Below are 15,329 nucleotides of genomic sequence, written 5' to 3'. Positions count from 1 at the left end.
GGTTGGATCTTCTCACAGTCCAAGGCACTCTCAGCACTTTCCTCCAACACCACAGCTCAAAAGCATCTCTCTTCCTTCGCTCAGCCTTCCCTAAGGTCCACCTCTCACATCCGTAGGTGACTACAGGGAAGACCATGGCTTGGACTAGGCAATGGATCTTTGTTGCCAGTGTGATGTCTCTGCTCTTTACGATTTTATCGAGACTGGACATTGCTCTCCTCCCAAGAAGGAAGCGTCTTCTGATTTCCTGGCCACAGTCTGCATCTGCAGTAATCTTTGCACCTAGAAACACAAACTCTGTCACGGCCTTCACCTTTTCTCCCTCTATTTCCCAGTTGTCAATCATTCTTGTTGCCATAATCTTGGTTTTTTTGATGTTTAGCTGCAACCCAGTTTTTGCGCTTTCTTCTTTCACCTTGATTAGAAGGCTCCTCAGCTCCTCCTCGCTTTCGGCCATCAGAGTGGTGTCATCTGCATATCTGAGGTTGTTAATGTTTCTTCCAGCAATTTTCACCCCAGCTTTGCATTCATCCAGCCCCGCACATCCTCGCATGATGTGTTCTGCATACAAGTTAAAAAGGTTGGGTGAGAGGATGCAGCCTTGCCGTACGCCTTTCCCAATCTTGAACCAGTCTGTTGTTCCGTGGTCAGTTCTGACTGTTGCTACTTGGTCCTTGTACAGATTCCTCAGGAGAGAGACAAGGTGGCTTGGGATGCCCATCCCACCAAGAACTTGCCACAATTTATTATGATCCACACAGTCAAAGGCTTTAGAATACTCAATGAAGCAGAAATAGATGTTTTCTGTTAGTAGATTAGGACTGTATAAATGTCTACTGTGTCCCCAAGGAAGGGTGCGGGGGGGGGGGGGGGGAGAAGCCTTGTATTTTTTGTAGTTATTACATGTATGTCTTCAACCCAATAACTATTATGATACGCATCATCTAAAGCTTTGGAAGTCCCAAATAATCACCATCATCATTGTTATCATCATCATCATCATGATCTTTATTTATACCTCATCACCATTTCCCCAAAGGGGACTCAGAACGGCTTACATGAGGCCAAGCCCAAAAATAATACAGCAAAGTTAGGCACCAAACAACAGAAAAATTGCATCACAGCAAAATACATAAAGTAACAAAATAAAATAAACAGTGCAAAATCTATATAAATAAAAATGTAATATTAGTTTGTGGGATTAACATAACTCAAAAACCACGATATGAATTGGTATCAAATTTGGACCCAAAACACCTATCAGGCCAACGAGTGACCATCACTCATACAAACACTGGAAAACACAGCGGAAGAGACTTAAAAAGCTAAAAAATAAAAAAAATACATTACAACACATGAACATAACCACATATTTACACATATACACAAATATATACACATACAAAACACATATACACAAACTGTGCTACAGCAATGCGTGTCAGGAGACAGCTTATCTATATCTATATCTATATCTATATATATAATAAAGAAGAGTGTTTGTTTGTATAGGACAGAGGGCGGAAGGGGTATGTGGCAGCGTTCTGATTGGCTGCCGCTGTGGTGCTATTTGCATATGGTCTCTGATTGGGCAGCTTCAATAGGAGCCCCTGGTGGAGAAGAGGGTTCATGGCAGAAACGGGGCATGACAGAAGGAAATTTGCATATGGTCTCTGATTGGCCAGCCTCAAATCCAACATTCCGAGATGAGAAAGAGAGGAAAGGAAAGGCCGGGGGCTGGGTGAGAACACTCCCAATACAGACCGAAATAGGCACACAGAGCCCCCATCACCCACTCTACATCCTACTGCAGTTTGGAGGAGGATGGACCATGGATGATGGGACTTGCAGTACCACCACTCACATTCCGAGACCGCTGTTAACCTTATCCAATGACTGATCAGGACCAAACTTCGCACAGAGACCTCTCATGACCCACTTTACGTCCTGGTGTGGTTTGGCCGGGGATGGACCGTGGATTATGGGACTTGCAGTGCCATTGCTCAATTCTTGAGACCACTGCAACCCTCATCCAATTACCAATAAATACCAAAGTTGGCACACTGAGTCTCCATGACACACTCTACATCCAGGTGCAGTTTGAAGGAGGATGCACCATGGACGATGGGACTTGCAATACCTGCACTCCCTTCCTAACACCATTACAACTGCCAACGATGATGGATCAGGACCACAATTTACACAGCCTGCATAACTCACTCTACATCCTGGTACGGTTTGGAAGAATTTGACAATGGATGATGGGACTTGCAGTCATTTCACTCACTTCTTGAGACCACTGAGACCCTCGCCAATGACTCATCAAGACTAAACTTGGCACATGGAGCTTCAATGACCCACTCTACATCCTGGAGCACTTTGGAGGACGACAGACCATGGATGATGGGACTTCAAGTACCTCCACTACCCAAGACTGCTGCAAAACTCATCTAATGACCAATCAAGACCAGCGTTGGCACACAGAGCCCCCATGACCCATTCTACATCCTGCTGCAGTTTTGGAGAAGGGTGGACCATGGATGATGGAACTTCCAGTACCTTCACTCACATTCTGAGACCTCTGCAAACCTCATCCAATGACGGATCAAGACCAAACTTGGCACATAGACCTCTCATGACCCACTTTACGTCCTGGTGTTGTTTGGAAAACTTTGGAGATGGATGATGGGACTTGCAGTACCTTTGCTCACTTCCTGAGACCACTGAGACCCTCGCCAATGACTCATCAAGACTAAACTTGCCACATGGAGCTCCAATGACCCACTCTACATCCTGGTGCAGTTTGGAGGAGGACAGACCATGGATGATGGGACTTCAAGTACCTCCACTCCCTTCCAAAGATTGCTGCAACCCTCTTCTAATGACCAATCAAGACCACACTTGGCACACAGAGCCCCCATGATCCACTCTACATCCTGCTGCAGTTTGAAAGGGGATGGACTTTGGATGATGGGACTTGCAGTACCTTCACTCACTTACTGCCACCACTGCCACCCTCATCTAATGACTGATAAAGACCAAACTTGGCACACAGAGCCCCCATGACCCACTCTATATCCTGCTGCTGTTTGTAGGAGGATGGCCCATGGATGATGGGACTTCAAGTACCTTCACTCACTTCCTGAAAATAATGCAGCCGTTATCCAAAGACCAATAAAGACCACACTTGGCATACAGAACCACCATTACCCACTTTCTCTAATAACCCGGGCAACGCCGGGTCCCCAAGCTAGTATATATATATACACACACACACACACACACACACACACATATTGCCTAGTAACATGATAAATGCACCAAATGTACAAGATAAAATGTTAAAACATTAAAACCCTGGGTGAGAAAGGAATAGAAAAAGTGTATGTATGAAGAAGGAGCCCAAGCAGGAGGCTCTACAACAGAAAAGAGTGCATGCTTGTCCTCAAAACTGGCAGTCATGCCTTCCCATGTGATCCGATGTTCTTCCCGCCTTCTTTTCCAGTTCTTTACATGTATTTTATCTAATTATAACTATTGCCATATAGATCTAAAACATCGATTTCATTTGTTAGTAAACTAGTATTGTGTGGGTTTTTTTTGTTTATTGTGTCAGAAGCAAGTTGAGGGTACAATTAAAATGCATTTAAAAACACAAAAGTTTTTTAAAAAATGGCATTATACTAAATGTCCTTTGACCAGTAGCTGGCCACTTGGAGTGCCTCTGGTGTTGCTTGTAAGGAGGTCCTCCGTTGTGCATGTGGCAGGGCTCAGGTTGCATTGTAGTAGGTTGTCTGTGGTTTGCTCTTCTCCACACTTGCATATCGTGGACTAAACTTTGTGGCCCCATTTCTTAAGGTGGGCTCTGCATATTGTGGAGCCAGAACACAGTCAATTACATTTCTTGAGAGATGTCTCCAATTCAGTAGATGTAAAAGGTCCATGAAGGTTGGTTGTAGTTCTCATTTTCTGGTTGTCTGACTATTGGTTTCCTTCCTAGTTTGGTGGCAAGGTTGGGTTTCCCATTCTTCAGAAGTTGATGCATTATCTGGTCGGCTTTTATCTTGGCATAGGTATTAGTTTGTGAGGGATCATTGCTCAGCTGTCTTAATAACCTCCATGCCTTCTGACTACTACCCATATCAATTTCTGTTATCAGCTTTATCCACTGATTGTTGATGTTCTTACCAATAGAGAGAGGTCTAAATCCTTCCACCTTTGTAGGTCTTTTTGTATCTCATTCCATAATTTTTCATAGTTGTTTTTCAATCATTCAGTTTCTGTTTGTCATCTGGATTTCCAAATATTTTACTTTAGTCGTTATATTGATTTTTGTCTCTTGTTTCAAAGTCTCTTGGTCAGTGGTTCTCAATCTGGGGTGCCCAGATGTTTTTGGCCTTCAACTCCCAGAAATCCTAACAGCTGCTAAGCTGGCTGGGATTTCTGGGAGTTGTAGGCCAAAAACATCTGGGGACCCAAGGTTGAGAACCACTGCTCTTGGTCCTTCTTCACAAGAATGGCTGTGGATCATGTAGCATCAGCTAAAAGAATCAAGGGGGGATTCAGTGTGGGTTGGGACTGAATGGGAGCTCAATGGGAGGCCAAGTGAGTCTGGAGAATGGAGAAGCAGAGGCCTGAGTGAAAGGAGGGCCCAGCATTATCTGGCTCTGAAGTAAATAAAGGGCTTGTTTTTTCTCTCTCCAAGAAAAAGCCCCCGAAGCCCATTGTCTAATTCTGCCTTTCTTTCACAGAGAAAACGTGATTGTTGGCTGAGAATTTTGCAGTAGAACCTGTTCAGTTAAGAGAAGAGGAAGGAAAAACATCTTGGTTACCATTTGGTTCTTCATCAGAGTGGTTCCAACATGGAGCGACTCGGCTCACCTGGACCTGAAGCAGGCAAGGTCCCTGAGAGCAGTGGGGAATCCTGGGAAAGAACTACGCAAACATTCCTGGATGCGCACATACAGTTGCGGCACTTCAGGCATTCCTCCTACCGAGAGGGCGAGGGACCCAGAGACATTTGCAGCCACCTCTACAATGTCTGCTGCCAGTGGCTGAAGCCAGAGCGACACACCAAGGCAGAGATGTTGGACCTGGTGGTCCTGGATCAGTTCCTGAACATCCTGCCCCCAGAGATGGGAAGCTGGGTCCGAGAGTGTGGGGCAGAGACCTCTTCCCAGGCCGTGGCTCTGGCAGAAGGCTTCCTCCTGAGTCGGGCAGAGGACGAGAAGCAGGGAGAACAGGTGAGAGCATCTCCTCTTGGTGTCACTCACCTTGGGACTGATGGATAGATTAAACGTACCTCCTGCCTTCCTTCCAAGATGGAAGTGATGTGAGGGAGAAGCCGGACTCTGCTCCCTTGGCCTCTTTTCCCACCTACTCTGCCCCTCCTGCTCTCACCTCCATATCCACTGTCCTCTATTCATATCCTCTATTCAGAGGTGTTAATGCCAGATATCACATTAAAAATTATGGGAGAGGGGAGCATGGCCTTTGTTTCAAACTAGGTTGCAATGTCCCAATGCAGTTCCTACTCATTTGGGGGGAAATCCTTTTCTAATCTTTCTACATTCCTCTTATGGAATTCTCTGTGGTCTTTTAGGCCCAACATAACTGTATTGAAGTCCAGCCTGAATCAGAGGAATGTCACTCGGACACCACCCAGAGTCTCCAGCAGAAGGAGCTCAAGCAGGAAGGAGATGGCGCGGCAGACTTGGAGGGTAAGAAGGAACCCCTTGGGGGTGTTTTTGTGATTTTGTCAGTGTAACTTCCCCTAGACTTAATGTCAAGGGGAAACCTTTACCTTAAGTTCCCCTTTGAAGGGATTGTAGCACATCCCCAATCAGTTTGAGATTGAGACCATGCACATGCAGGATCATTGGTCTTGAGATTAGTATTTTGGTAGGCATTTGGTTGCCCAGAGTCCCTTTGGGGAGATGTGGTGGGATATAAATAATAATAATAATAATAATAATAATAATAATAATAATAATAATATAATAGTAATAATAGTAATAGTAATTATTATTATTAAAAGCTGTAATTTCAGTTTGATTTGCAGTTTTCTTTCTTGCCATACTTCTGCATTAGCCGAAAGTTGAATTGGACTGAAAATTCAGTCCTTCGGTATCTTCCCAGGTGGGACATGAAGCTAAGATGAGCCCTCAAACTGAGTTGGAAGAGACAACAAACAGTAGCTTTAGTCAATTGAATTACCAAGCCCAGTACTAGGTTCAGTCCAACCTACTCCCAGCACTGGTTGAGATAAAAAGTTCTAAACTCCAAAATGTTACATATTCCTGGGCTGGAGAATGCTCCTGTCTTCATAGGGTCATTTCCTCATAGGTTTTTTTATGGGACAGTAATTATCTCCTCTGTGGCATGTTTATGCATTTATCTTTCCACACCTTGCTCTCTCTCTCTCTCTCTCTCTCTCCCTCTCCCAGGGGCTGGAATGATGCTGTTGCCAAATCCTCAGTTTCTTCCCCTTCCTGATGGAGTGGAACTGAATCAGGTAAGCAGAAGGATTCCTGGGAGAGGAGGAATGGGGTTGCCTGGGGGTCTCCCTCTGCCTCTCCCCCCACCCCACTCTGCCCCCCCTACTCTCACCTCCATATCCACTGTAAGCTTGGTTGCTGCTCTACTCAAATTTGTTGACCCCCCAGATACAACATTGAAAATGATGGAAGGGAGAATATGGTAAAAAATCCAATAATTTTAGAGTTTTTAAGGATGTAATATGTTAAACGGGGGGACTGTATTAAGTTTTGTTTATGTAAGTTATTTTTTGATTAGTTATATGTTGTAATAATAATAATAATAATACTTTATTTATACCCTGCCACCATCTCCCCAAGGGGACTCAGGGCGGCTTACATGAGGCCAAGCCCAACAATGACAACAAGCAAATATACAATATAAAAATACAGCAATAAAATATAATGAAAATAATAATACAAAAAACAATACAAGGTAAACACACAATGCAATATAAAATCACAATAATTGGACACACTGGGCAGGGCCAGTCACTAGGTGAGATGAGTAATGTAATGTATCTGGGTGGAGGTTCAGGTTATCCTCAGCATTGAATGTTTGGCACTGTGTTTTGTTTTTGTTGTAAGCTGCCCTAATTCCCCTTGGGGAGATAGAGCGGGCTATAAATAAAGCATTATTATTATTATTATTTATTATATCTCAGAGTCATTATACGCTTTGGGTCCAGCCTATCTTCGAGACCGCATCTCCTTCTATGAACCAGTGTGGACCTTGAGATCTGCTGGGGAGGCACTTCTTTTGGTCCCACCACCGTCACAGATGCGGTTGATGTGAACAAAAGAGAAGGCCTTCCCAGTGGTGGCTCCCTGGCTCTAGAATGCCCTCCCTAGAGAGATTAGATTAGCCCCAAATCTCCAAATCTTCTATTCAAGCCTATTTATATGAGACTTTGACCCGGAGTAATGTACTATGGTCATACGATGACGTCAAGCATTGTTATTCAGCACTTTAGTTCATGTTTGAAGAAACCCAGTGACCCACAGGTATGACTGTATGTAAGAATTTTTTAATTTTATTTTATCAATTGACGTTGTCCATTGTTTGTATTCAGTCAAATTGTGTATTGTTTTGATGATATGTAATTCTATTTTACGTGTGGCAACTTGAGTGCTTTGTTAGTCGCACTGAGTCCCTTCAGGGAGATGGTGGTGAGGTACAAATAAAGTTATTATTATTATTATTATTATTATTATTATTATTATTATTATTACATTGTCATGGACCGACCATTATTTGTTGCCTGCAACCTCCGCAGGGGTAAAGAACCTATTAAGATGGTCCGCCCCAGGAGACTTCTGGTTCCAGAAGGATATGTTTTCTTTTTCCACCAGGGCCCAAACGCCTTTGAGGACGTGGCTGTCGATTTCTCCCTGGAAGAGTGGGCTCTCCTGAATCCTGGTCAGAAAGCCTTGTACGTGCAGATCACGGAGGAGATTAATGAGATTGTGGACTCTCTTGGTAAGGCTCACACACTGTTGGGGATTTCTATTTCAAAATGCAGTATTATCCTAAATAATCATAGTCATTAAGAGTCCTCAAGGCAGGGCTTATATTAGAAATATATGACATAGGGGTGGTGGTGGACCCAAAGTGGCTTACAGCCTATTAATATCATACAAACATCCATCCAAAAGCTTATATAAATCAAATAAAACAACCAATAAACATAATTTTTAAATAAACAATTTAAAAGCAATATACATTCATGTGGCATCTTGTCGAGTTATATTGATTTTGCGCCAGGCAATAACATTATAGCATTTTCTGGCACTTTTGTCTAAATTTCTGTGCTGAAGGCCTGCCCAAACAAAAACATTTTTGCTGATTCTTGAAAGAAGAAAGGGAGGGAGCTGTTTTAATTACTTTGTGGATGGTATTCCACAGGCTTGGGGCGGTTACTGAGAAGGCCCTCTCCCTTGCCACCGCCAACCGCATTTGAGATGGCAGTGGAAGTGAGAGCAGAGCCTCCCCTGATGATGTTAAGGATGGAGCAGGTTGATATGAGGAGATGTGTTCAGATATGTTGAACCTGAACTGTTTAGGGCTTTAAAGGTCAAAACCAGCACCTTGAATCGGTCTCAGAAACAAATTGGCAGCCAGTGAAGGTGCTGTAGCAGTGGAGTTGTGCGCTGCCTGGGTCCAGCACCTGTGAGTAACTCTTTGAACTAATTGAAGTTTCTGGGCACTCTTCAGGGGTGGCCCCAGGGAGAGGGCCACCCCTGAATAGTCTACCCCTGAAGAGTCAGTAGTCTAGATGTGATGTAACCAAGGCATGGACCACCATGGCCAAGTTCTCAAGGTGTGGTCACAGCCGGCGCAAAAGTTTCAATTGACTTGGTGACTGAGCAACAGCAATTTTAGCACCAGTTCAGATTCCAGTGGGAAGACTTCCATAACTGGCACCAAGTCCAAGCATACCACATTCTTTTGCGGAAACAGGGCTCCCTGGAAAACCACCTAAGAGTGATCACCCCAGATCAGTCACACAATTATTCTATGATTATTTTGTGAATTCTCTGGCCCCTTCTACACTGCCATATAAAATCCAGATTATCTGCTTTGACTTGGATTATAATGCAGTGTAGACTCATATAATCCATTTCAAAGCAGATAATGTGGATTATCAACTTTGATAATCTGGATTCTATGGCAGTGTAGAAGGGGCCTCTCTCTCTGTCTGTGAGTGTGTGTGAGAGAGAGGCAGGGGAGAGGGAGGAAGCAGATTTTCAAAAAATAACCCAGCAAACCTCTCCTGACTTCAGGCACACATTTTCAGCCACCTGCTTTTGCATCCTGTGTGCCCTTGGCAGGCTTAGAAAGCCAATGCATGCCCGAAGCCAAAGCGAGTATGGGAAATGATGTTATTGAGCAATTTAAAACAGCAACGGATAGTGAGATCCAAGCCGCTGTGGGTTAAGCCTTATGAGTGAGAGAAGCCAATATTCCAGAATAAATCTCACCAAGTTGAAGCAGAAGCCACTGAGGTATTTAATTGCAGCTGAAAGTGATGACAGCTTGTGGTAGCCCGCTCAAAATAAGCTGAGATACATAATACAGGAAAACATGCACTTTTATACACTTTACAGGTGCAAAATTCCCACTGTCCCAAGCTAGACCTGGCTTTGCCATAGAATCATAGAATCCTAGAGTTGGAAGAGACCTCATGGGCCATCCAGTCCAACCCCATTCTGCCAAGAAGCAGGAATATTGCATTCAAATCACCCCTGACAGATGGCCATCCAGCCTCTGCTTAAAAGCTTCCAAAGAAGGAGCCTCCACCACACTCCGGGGCAGAGAGTTCCACTGCTGAACGGCTCTCACAGTCAGGAAGTTCTTCCTCATGTTCAGATGGAATCTCCTCTCTTGTAGTTTGAAGCCATTGTTCCGCGTCCTAGTCTCCAAGGAAGCAGAAAACAAGCTTGCTCCCTCCTCCCTTGGCTTCCTCTCACATATTTATACATGGCTATCATATCTCCTCTCAGCCTTCTCTTCTTCAGGCTAAACATGCCCAGTTCCCTAAGCCGCTCCTCATAGGGCTTGTTCTCCAGACCCTTGATCATTTTAGTTGCCCTCCTCTGGACACATTCCAGCTTGTCAATATCTCTCTTGAATTGGCTGACATCAGTGGGGGCTCCCTGGATTGGCTGACATCAGTGGGGGCTCCCTGGAGAGCCGGGAGTTTGGCGTGCCTCAGCCAATTAGAGGGCACCGACCACCTCAGATGGAGATTTTCCTCTGTCCAGTGGTTGGAGAGGGGCTGGCAAATTTTGGAACAATGGATGAGATGACGACTGACAATGGGATTAAATATCCCTGATGTGCAGACACAATAACCCTGATGGTCTGCCAAAACTTTTATTGTCCCTGGTGTGTCCAGTTTCTGATCGAGCCCAGTGTCCTGAACACCAACTCCCATGCAAGTTTCAACAGAAAATATAGTCCATATAAATGTTCAATGCCTGGGAATAACAAAGGGGAAAAATAGCCAGTGGCATGGTTCACAATTGCAGAAAGGTAGCTATTTTAAATTGAGTGTATTTTTTTTGAAACACTCTGTATATTTATTCTACCCTAAGTGTTAGGAAATCACTAATATATCCACTGCCACTTTCCTTAATTCTCTAAATGTGAAGAAGTTGCACCTCCCCTGTAAAAGCCGAGCAGAATTAGACAGGTATTGGAACTGGAACAACAGCTTGAACAAAGGTGTCATGAAATATGATGTATAGTTTGAATGGAATTGTATAAGAGGTGTGTGAATGGGGCCTAATTGGGCTGATGACACAATTCTGAAAAGATCAACAGCTGTAAAACTGCAAGAAGGAGGTGAAGAATTCATGGACTGTAATTAAACGTTGCTGAATTCCTGATGTTGATGACCAGTGGCAATGTTTAACTGTTAATTAACAATATCTTAGGTATGGGACCTTGTATGTTGGAGTAGAACAATCCAACCTTAAAGGAGCATAGGAAGACAGAACTGGAGGTTCAGGGAGAGAAATAAAAAGGAGGGAATGATTGTGAAATGATGGTAACAACGTAAGATCTTAAACTAGTGAAAAAGGCAAGCTTTTGAATGTGATAAAAAAGGCATCCATTCCCCCAGAGAGAAGGAGATAGAATAAAAAAACCAGGCTGGGCTGAGCAACAGGTAGCCTCTGGAGCATACATTAACTCATCTCTCTCTTAGAGGCTCCAGGCAGTGAAACCATGTCCATCTTTACTGAACAAGGAGCGGGGATACGATAATATTTATATCTTCTTTTCATCTATGTCTGTGTTGTTTTAAGGATCATTTAAATCCACTTCTTCTCCCACTTCCTTAGAGTTCTTATCACTGAGGAATGATTGTTTCTGTTCTTCTTCACAGTAGATAACGAGGAGAAAAGCAATGTATACAGCAAAGACATGAAGCATTTGGGACACACTGAGGACCTTCCTAGACACCAGGAAGCCTACTTTGAAGATGAAGATTCTGCCAGAGAAAGCCCCTATATATGCAGTGCATGTGGGCAATGTTTCACCCAATATGTAGAACTTGAGTTTCACAAATGTGTAGTTGATCACAATTTGCTAGATCTGTGCCAACAAGAAATCTTTCAAGGAACTGAGGATTTCAATAGCCAAGAGTATGAGAAATATTTTATCCAGGGCTCACACTTGGTGAAACACGAGACATTTAACACAGGACAAGAACCTTACAGATGCCAGGAGTGTGGAAAATGTTTTGCTCGCAATTCAAACTTGGTGAGGCACAAAAGACTCCACACAGGAGAGAAGCCATACCAATGCCAGGAGTGTGGGAAATGTTTTGCTCGCAGTTCAGCCTTGGTGAGCCACAAAACACTTCACACAGGAGATAAGCCATACCAGTGCCAGGAGTGTGGGAATTATTGTGATTCCCATTCAGACTTGGTGAAGCACAAAAGAATTCACACAGGAGAGCAGCCATGCCAATGCCAGGAGTGTGGGAAATATTTTGCTCACAAATCAGCCTTGGTGGGCCACAAAAGACTCCACACAGGGGAGAAGCCATACCAGTGCCAGGATTGTGGGAGATGTTTTACTCACAATTCACACTTGGTGAGGCACAAAAGGCTCCACACAGGAGAGAAGCCATACCAATGCCAGGAGTGTGGGAAATGTTTTGCTGACAATTCAGACATGCTGAGGCACAAAAGACTTCATACAGGGGAAAAGCCACACAAATGCCAGGAGTGTGGGAAATGTTTTGCTGACAGTTCACACTTGGTGAGGCACAAAAGATTTCACACAGGAGAGAAGCCACACCAATGCCAGGAGTGTGGAAAATGTTTTGCTCACAATTCACACTTAGTGAGGCACCAAATACTACACACAGGAGAGAAGCCATACCAATGCCAGGAGTGTGGGAAATGTTTTGCTCGCAGTTCACACTTGGTGCGGCACAAAAGACTTCACACAGGAGAGAAGCCACACAAATGCCAGGAGTGTGGGAAATGTTTTGCTTACAGTTCAGACTTGGTTAGGCACAAAAGACTTCACACAGGAGAGAAGCCACACAAATGCCAGGAGTGCGGGAAATGTTTTTCTGAGAGTTCACACCTGGTTAGGCACAAAAAGCTTCACACAGAAGAGAAGCCATACCAATGCTAGGAGTATGGGAAATGTTTTGCTCAGAATGCACACTTTATAGACCCTTGGAGACCCACACAGGAGAGAAACCATAGAAATGCCAATAGTTTTAGAAATGTTTTCTTTTCAAGTCATCACTTCTGAGAGACCGGAACATCCACATAGGAAAGAAACCATACAAATGCCAGGATTGTGGGAAATTTTTTATTTGGAGTTCATCCCTTTTGTTCCACCAGAGAACTCACACCGGAGAAAAACCATACATATGCCCAGATTGTGGGAAATGTTTTTCCTACAGTTCACACTTGGTGAGGCACAAAAAACTTCACACAGGAGAGAAGCCACACAAATGGCAAGAGTGTGGAAAATGTTTTACTCAGACTTCATCTCTTAACAAGCACCAGAGAATACATACGGGCTAAAAAACATACCAAAGCCAGGAGTCTGGGAAATATTTTGTTTGGGGTTCATATCTTTTGAACTATCGCAAACTATGTACAGGAGAGAAATCATCCAAAATCTGGAACAAAACTAAAAAATTGCAACAGGAGAATTGCAGATTGTGGACATTCTGGTGCTGTAAGCTATACATTCAACATTTCCTGATTAATATGTGTGACTCCCTTGGCTTCTGGTAACACTTGGCTTGACTTTGGACAACTTGTTTGGGTTGTGAAGTCTTGTCCAGTTTTTTGTTTTGGGATCTGGGAGCTGTTTTGGAGAACTCGTTTCCTTCTCTGGACACGGGCATCGCCATGGGAGTTGGCTGGCTTTTCCCTCGTCAGCTTTTGTGGGTAAACATCTGATTTCAAACAGGACGCTTTGAGAAGTTCTACCTTACATTTGGTAGAGTCCCCTATCTTGTCATTTGAATTCCTAAGTTGAGGTCCTCTTCTCTGAAGAAGCAGAAAGCAAGCTCTGTGTGACAATAATTCCGAAGATTAAATATGATTGTCATGTCACGTATTTTTAAAAGAAACCACATGTAATTCCATCTGTTGTTCCTCCAGCTCCTTTACCACCTTGGTAACAAATTTCCAGTTTGTGAGTGTTGTCTTTCAGCTGAGATTCCAGAATTGAAGACAGTGCTTCTCTTGAGGTCAAGCCAGAGGAAAAGATGCTTGCACTAATATTTCCCTTGATGTGCAAATCGTATTTCTGCCTATAATTTACTGTCTGTTTCCGTGCTCCTGGCACACACACTTTTAATTCATATTAATTTGAAAAAAATGAGTGTTGTTATTTTAGAATTTACAATGTTATATATCCTTTTTTGTTATAGGCTATGAGAATTAGATCTTTTTTTTTTCAGTCCGTGGATCTTATATATTAAGAAAATAAGTTGTAAAAAACAACAATGTGTATAATAAATAAAAGCTTCCCAACTAGTCACTTCCAATTGCTTATAAAAATCTAATTAACTGTATAAATAGAGTATGTAGATTTGCCTCTGAACAGACCAAGAGATTGTTGAAGGCTTTCATGGCCGGAATCACTGGGTTGTAGGTTGCTTTAAGTATTGCTTTAACTATGTGGATCTGCCGAAAGCGAGGAGGAGCTGAGGAGCCTTCTAATTAGGGTAAAAGAAGAAAGCGCAAAATCTGGGTTGCAGCTAAACATCAAAACAACCAAGATTATGGCAACAAGAATGATTGACAACCGGGAAATAGAAGGAAAAAACGTGGAGGCCGTGACAGACTTTGTATTTCTAGGTGCAAAGATTACTGCAGACGCAGACTGCGGCCAGGAAATCAGGATACGCTTCCTTCTTGGGAGGAGAGCAATGTCCAGTCTCGATAAAATAGTAAAGAGTAGAGACATCACACTGGCAACAAAGATCCGCATAGTCAAAGCAATGGTATTCCCCATAGTCACCTATGGATGTGAGAGCTGGACCATAGGGAAGGCTGAGCGAAGGAAGATAGACACTTTTGAATTGTGGTGCTGGAGGAACGTTCTGAGAGTGCCTTGGACTGCAAGAAGATCCAACCAGTCCATACTTCACGAAATAAAGCCTGACTGTTCATTGGAGGGAAGGAGAGTAGAGGCCAAGAGGAAGGACTTTGGCCACATCATGAGAAGAAAAGAAAGCTTAGAGAAGACAATGATGCTGGGGAAAATGGAAGGAAATAGGAAGAGGGGCCAACCAGGGGAAGACGGATGGAATCCTTGAAGTGACTGGCTTGACCTTGAAGGAGCTGGGGGTGGCCACGGCCGACGGAGCTCTGGTGTGGGCTGGTCCATGAGGTCACAAAGAGTCTGAAATGACTGAACGAATGAACAACAACAACAGGCATTGGGAACATCACTGAAAATTCCCTTTTTAAAACTACATCTTCTCTAAAAGGAGCAGAAAAGGTGGCAAAGATATTTAAAAACACCCTTGCCTGACTGATTCATTCTTTTACATTGTATGATGGCAGCAGAATTAAACATTATTTATATTGGGTTGTTGTAAGTTTTTTCGGGCTATATGGCCATGGTCTAGAGCAGGGGTCCTCAAACTAAGGCCCGAGGGCTGGATTCGGCCCTCCAAGGTCATTTACCCGGCCCTCGCTCAGGGTCAACCTAAGTCTGAAACAACTTGAAAGCATACAACAACAACAACAATCCTATCTCATCAGCCAAAAGCAGGCCTACACTTCCCATTGAAATAC

The 15,329-nt window shown here is 43.6% G+C and overlaps 1 pseudogene; it reads left to right on the top strand.

Moving 5' to 3' along the window:
* Window positions 1-14,060, top strand: part of LOC132766111 (zinc finger protein 665-like) — a 14,423-nt pseudogene extending 363 nt beyond the window's left edge.
* The last annotated feature ends 1,269 nt before the right edge of the window (window positions 14,061-15,329 follow it).

The sequence above is a fragment of the Anolis sagrei genome, chromosome 2 (assembly GCF_037176765.1).
Source record: "Anolis sagrei isolate rAnoSag1 chromosome 2, rAnoSag1.mat, whole genome shotgun sequence".
Lineage (NCBI taxonomy): Eukaryota > Metazoa > Chordata > Lepidosauria > Squamata > Dactyloidae > Anolis > Anolis sagrei.
This window is presented reverse-complemented; position numbering and strand designations above follow the sequence as displayed.